The following is a 7313-nucleotide window of genomic DNA, read 5'->3' as shown; positions in this document are numbered from 1 at the left end:
GCTTGATTATGTCTTGAGAATGGATGAATATGCTCCAATGAAAAAGGTATTTAAAGCAGTAGTAGGAAGAAGAAGGCGTAGAAGTAGATCATATCTCTGGGGGAGTGATCAAGTTGAGGGAGCACTAAACGGATTTGATGTACCAGAGACTAGAAAATGTGTGCACCTTAAAGTTCAAAGAAGTAGACACTTTTCTACTACTAAAATAATTTATATTGAAAAAATCAAAGATTTAGGATATTGTTTGGATAACTCCTATCTTAAGAGAGCATGGATGATAGTTCTTACCGAAAAAAATTTCGTAGTTTTTTTAATGGTATGGATGGCAACAAATATGTGGATAACATGATCGGTGTCGTTAAAAATGAACTAATTTACAAAAAATATTTCATTGCAGAGTGCAGGTTAGGTAAGGTTATGTCGGTGATCTCTAGGGGATCCACTTAGACCTATTGGACCATTGTATTGTCGTATATTGAAAAATTAATTATTAATTTAATACTCTAATTTTATCAAATGCCTGAACACGACCAAATATATCATATTCATAAATGGTTTTTATGTAATGGTTTACAGTGGGCATACATGGTTTTACATTTATATTTTTTATAAATTTTATATTTTATAACTTTATAAATTTTATAACTTACATAACTGGAAAAGAAATTGTGAATTAATATTGAAAATAAAATAAACTATGATTAACAATAATATGAAGAGAGTGAGAATTATCAGTGGAGTGCCCGACAGTGACAAAGCATATTACCAACAATTTTCTTTTCCTTTTCCGACCCGTGACTTTGAAAGTAATTATTAAGAAAAACCTCCACTTGACTTTTACAATTTTTTAGAATTCTTGATTAATAAAAGAGTTACCAACATATTTTTATGATAGATAAGATATCTATTTCTTCAATCGAGTTAAAATATTCACTATTAAATCATAAAACAGTTGTCATGAAAATAATTGACTTTTCTTGAAAATTTATTTCATGTTAGATGTGAAGATGAGACTGAATAAGACTCATAAAGCGTATAAGTCCTCTGAATTTAATTGTCTCATTTTATATAGAAACCTAAACTTACTGTTTGAGGAACTTCAACAAACTATATATAATTACTCTAGATATAGTACTAAATATATATACTAGATATATTTAATAATTTTATATATAAAAATTTATTTATATATATATAATAACTAGTTAGTTAACCAGTTGACTAGTATATTTATGTACTAGTTAGGTAACCAGTTGACTCTTATATATATTTAATAGTTAGGTAACCAGTTGACTAGTATATATATTTACTAGTTATATTTATTAATATATATTTATAACATATATAGTAATGTGTCTATTTATATATATTGTAATGTGTCTAATAAGTAAGTTTAGGTTGACAGTGAAGGCACTTATTGATTTAGGTCAGTTCTGTGAAGAATGTTAAATACTTTTTTTACAATCGTATTAAAATGTAATGGAAAACCTGACAATGATTGAAATTGAAACTTTTTAATATAATATATAAAAAATTGAAGAAATTGTATAATACATTGATTTTAAAATAAAAGAACTGCGATACTGACAAATTATAAAACTTATGCTGTGAACATATTGTTAGCTATATATTAAAAAATATTATTTTTTTTCTGAAATTAAGTGTGAACCATGAACTATATTTTTTTATGGTTTTTTTCATTTGTTCAATATTTTTTCTTAGTAAACTAACACCGCAAATAAATTCATAGTAAACAATAGTGAAAAGCATCGATTAAAAACGGTGAAATAAATACAAAAATCCTTGTGGTGTATAAAATTAATTCTTCTCTGGTATTTGTGTTTCATTGTTTGCCGTGTTTTTTATTGCAACAACAGCTGAAAATATTGCTACAGCTGCAAAATTAAAACAAATAGATTGCAAATAATATATGAAAACGCATTACGAATATAAATTATAAAAGATTAAATGTATTTGTTTAGTTTGCATAAGAATTTAAATAAACTGAAAGCTGAATTTCAAATACAAAATGTACACAGATGATTATATTTTTTTTTTTATTGCAATATATTGGTATATAAAGCATATATGTGGTATTCATTATATTGAAAATTATGCGATATAATCATAATGTAATATATTTTAGGAATATAAGAGAAAAATTAAATAAAATATAATTTATAAAAAATAATTATCTGTAAACAATATAACGTTATATAGGTATTGCGACTAATTACTTCTAGTATTTTTAATCAAATATTTAAGCAATTAATTGCCAATGACGTTTAGTTAAATATTTTTTTTCTTTAGATTTGAAAATAAAATTAAATGCAAAATCGATGCGTCATTAATTTGTTTCCGAAGCGTATCATCCATCAATTGTCATTTAAATCCCAAACCAATTGCAGCCAACAAAGCCATTTTGTTTTATACGCCGCCATATTGAAATCACCACAAGTAAACACACACACACATACAGACACAAACACACTACACTACTCCGAACAAGGACACTCGTACACTATAGAAATATACAAAACTATTAAGGCACTATTTTTCTTACCCTGTCTACAACAAAATATTCTATTATTTTTTCCATAAAAGTTTGATAATTCTTTTCTTTTTTTTTTTTGCAGTGTTTGCATTAAGGATTTTCGCATACAATGCGCTGACATCAACTGATTCTCGACTATGCTCTTCTGCCTTCGTTTGCTGAGGATTACTTAAACATCACAGTCGTGTATTGAGCGCTGAGCTGATAGGCGATTTCGCTTGACAGATGAGTTTTTAGTCTATATTCTTCATGTCAGCAATAAAAGTATAAAATAAAGAAGGAAAAATATACTATAATCGTTATTATTGAAGTTTTGCAAGAATGTGGAGTTAAATCGTATCCATTCGTATATGTTGTTATAAGTAAAATGTATTTATATAGTGAAACGTTTTTAGTTATTATGCTCCGAAAAGTAGTTCACCGACCAGTCCACAGTCCAGTGTCACTTATACTTTGCTGCTATCATATTATTGGCATTAGTCACTTTGGGATTAGCATTTTTGTATGCCAGCATTTTTCTCTATGTTTATTTACTAGTTGAGCACATATGCCACTCGCTGGATACAATACATTAATGTGGCTAGGACGAAATTGACATTTTATGTTATGAACATTTAATAACGCAGATGAATCTGCCAATCCCTATGGAAAAAGAGAAAAGGCAAAATATTGTTCTATTCTGATATGGGTGAATATGAACGTTAGAGTATTAAACTAATACAGCCATTTAACAAAATGATAAACATTTGTGATAACACGAAACCAATAGAGAATATACATATAATACAAGTTTATATATAATATAAACCTTAAGTAAAATATTTATGATATATAAAATTATTTTATGTAAATCAAACTGCAAAACACGCGATTATTTGATTGAACGTATACATATATTAAAGAACTGATAGGAAGGTGAGAGATAACTAAAAAAAAAACTGATTGTTAAAGGATTAAATAAAATACGAATACATTTTCAATTAATTGTATTTTTAATATTAATTTTTTCTTGTTGAAAGTGACGCATCTTATAATAAAAAGAAACTAATTAAAAGACAGAACTTGAATGAGAACTTAGAACTAGAACATTGAAAGCTTGTGCAGCCTTAGCTACTATTGGAAAAACACGATCGCACTTAATTTGACAGGGACGAATTCTAGGCCTGGCACTTGAAGACCAAACAAATTATATATGGACTATAAACAAGTTTAAAAAAAATTTGAATATTTCCTAGAACTACTTATGTTGAGTGCTTGGAAATATTCGAAACAACTAACCATACAATCCAAATTTCAATAAATTAACTAAAATTTTTATTGTTGTCTTTTCTTTTGAACCCTTTAATTACCATTTTTGTTTGGGTGGGATCTTAACTATATAGTATAGTAGCTCTCAACCGGTTGTGCACGGTTAAAAATGGTCTGTGAATCAAAATAACCAGGTATGGATATATAGCTTTTAGTTTGTCTACAGAGACCTGACTTTATAGAAAATAAGAACAATAAATCTCCAAGTAATTACATATCAATTTTATAGCTTATAAATTATATCAGAGATGTAAAAGCATATTATAATAATCATACAGTTTATTATTCTTAAACTTTGTGGTCCCTACTAAAAACAAAAATATTATAGCGGTCAAAAAAAGATTGGGAACCACTGATATAGTATATAGTAAATTTCAATAAAGGACAGTTACTTAAAACCCATGATAACATAAAGAGTGAATTCCGTAATATATTAACCGAATCCCTTACAATTCGATCTAACAGACTTAAGTATAAGAATTATATAATAGACAGCTGAATCTGTTCTTCGAACTGTATATAAAAAACAGTGCAATGGTGACTGTAAAGTTAAGCTATGAGGAGAATTTAAGACAGCAAAAATCATATATAGTTAATTAAGATAATTGGATGGAAATATTCAATATACGATAAGATGAAAAAGATGTCTCTAGTTGGAACTTTTATTTAAAACATAAGGAAGTTCATCATAATTAAAAAAAAACTCTTAATGTCACGAACAAATATCTATATTACTTTATTATTAGTGCTAGAAGAAGAAAACTTAGAAAATTGTCATTAAAATTAACATATATTATTAGGAATTTTAATATATCTAGGACTTAAACCCACTAAAACCACCTCTTAGGAATGAATGGAGAAGATTTCCACAGCAATGTAGAAACTTCATTCCACTAATCAGGGGAGAGATATGAATGTATATAGACTTAATAACTAGTGAACTAGGTTCATCTAAGCCAGAAAGCAAAGGCATTAATTAAGTAAAATGTGATAGATTATAATATATGCATTGAAAATTTCTATTTATAATTTCAATTATTTTTAGTTCATATTTACAGGCGTGAAATAATTATATATAATATAAAAAAATAAATTATTATAAGAGTAGGAGAAAACTTTATCTTAAAACAGAGGTTATCTGTAAACATTTTTAAAACATATCTTAACGATGACGCCTATGTTAATTTTCATATAGATGTTAAAATTTTTATAGTCTAAATAAATAGTATTTTATAGTCTTTTTGTAGTGTTATTTTTTATCGTTATTATATATTTTACTCACAATATTTTAGAGAAATTTATTCAGAATTCGCAACTTACCTGAAAGTAAAAAATATACATATTATTAATTAATCATGATTAACATTTAAAGATAATTTTTAATTACAAGTACATAAAAGTTAATCAATCTATAAAAATGATAAATAAATATAAATTAATTTTTTTATTTAATAAAATTAAATTTTTTCATTTTATTTGCAAAAATGTCACTGCAATTCGCATATAGATTAGATAAAAAAATATGTATTTTGTGTAAAATAAAAAATAATAAATATGTTTTTATATTTTTAAACCAACACAATTTCAAACTTATAATAAAAAAATTTTATAAAATAATTTCCATTTGGTATACAATGTATTTTTGAAAAAGGCATACGAAAAAGACAAATATTTTTATGGTTTCGTTGGCGCCCAGAATCTCGTCATTCACATGACCCAGTGAAGATGTGTCAGAGAAACACATGAGTGGAACCGGCACGCAAGTCAATGTTCAAGACAAATATAACTAAAAGATTTAAATTCAAAGATACAAACTCATCTATCGTATTGAGCATTTCTTGATTCCAGTTACGTAGTTTGATTACTTGACATTTGAAAAGAAACTGTGGTCGTGGTGGATAAATTATAAAACACAACAAATACGAGTATATGCTAAATATATCTGATAAAATCAACTGTATATACGTGACCTTTGTTCCAAATTATTGCAAATTCAAAAAATTGAATAAAACAAATGACTTTTATGGAAATTATATGTAAAGAAAAATTAAGTTTGTTAAGTGTATTTGCTTTGAAACCATCATACATTGATACGAGTACCCCAAACTGGTAAAAAAATGCTTATGTTTAACCATTTATTTAATGTTTTAAAAAATCTATTTCAAAATTGCTAGTTACGGGTAACGCATAACACCAGAACCCAGTGCTTATAAATGTATATATTTTTGTTAGTTAGTTAAAGTATCCCTCAAATGCAGAATTCGTTTGTAATAGGGATTTTATGCTGATTTATGGTTAATAAATTAATGTGATGTGCATAAAATTTATTTGCTACTTGAAGCTTATACTATAGCTTTGTAGTAGCTGTAACAAAAATACACTAAATAAACTTCATGAGTTAAGCAAACTTGCCAATTTCGTAAAGCAGCTGCTTTATATGTGTTTAGAAGCTTTGTTGATATTTAAATTTAAACTAACACTATTTATGGATACAGCCAGCATCCTCCTCTCACTGCTGCTGTTTGCAATTCAGGCTCAAATTCTATAAATAAAAAGCTTTTTGACTTTAGATAAAACTGAAAAATGTACAAGGATACACGGAGTGAGTGGAAATTCGATGATAATAATGCTTGTCTGGCTTGTATTGCCTTCTAACGAAGGCATTGTTTATCAGTATCATGTTTGCAAACAAAAAGTTTCAACAAAGATTTCAAGTCAAAGCATGTAAGAGGATATGTTACCTTTGTCAGAAACCATAAGAAAAGAGATATTTTGTTAGAAAAGTAGAGGGATGGAAGCAAAGAGAATCTATTTTTAAAAATACTTAAAAGTAGCTACACTAAAAATATTTTTCAAAGAAATTTTAAGCAATCAACAATTTCACAAATAAAAATAAAAATAAAAATGTAAATAAAAACAACTACTTTCAATCATTGTTAAATACCAAAACAGTAGATTGTTTCTAGGTAAAATATATACAAATAGATAATGTTTAGTAAAATCAGGAAGGAGCACGTTTAATGAAATACCAAACAAATGATTAAATTATATGATTCATTTCTTCATTCATATGGTATTATGAATTCATTTACATAATATATTAAACGTACATTAAAAGAAACAAATACATAAGCATAGTCTTTATAAACTTAACACGGTTTGTTTGTCATGTACTTATTGGGCTATAACAACCGGGTTTCGGATTTCCGCCCGTCGCAGCACGTCCTTCCAAGTATCTCTTCGTAAATGAAGCCAGGTTAGTGCTCCCACATTTTGAACACCCGAGCCACGATCTACCTACTGCCTTCTTCCTCCAACCAATGCTTCAAATACGTTTTTCGCTGAAACATCTTCATCTATTCTCACGAGACGACCAACCCAGCGAAGCCGCTAAATATAAATTCGGTAAATTATCACATATACACAGATCACTTAAAAATGAAGAGTGGAA

The sequence above is a fragment of the Teleopsis dalmanni genome, chromosome 1, assembly GCF_002237135.1.
Source record: "Teleopsis dalmanni isolate 2A chromosome 1, ASM223713v2, whole genome shotgun sequence".
Classification (NCBI taxonomy): domain Eukaryota; kingdom Metazoa; phylum Arthropoda; class Insecta; order Diptera; family Diopsidae; genus Teleopsis; species Teleopsis dalmanni.
Note: the sequence above shows the minus strand (reverse complement) of the source record.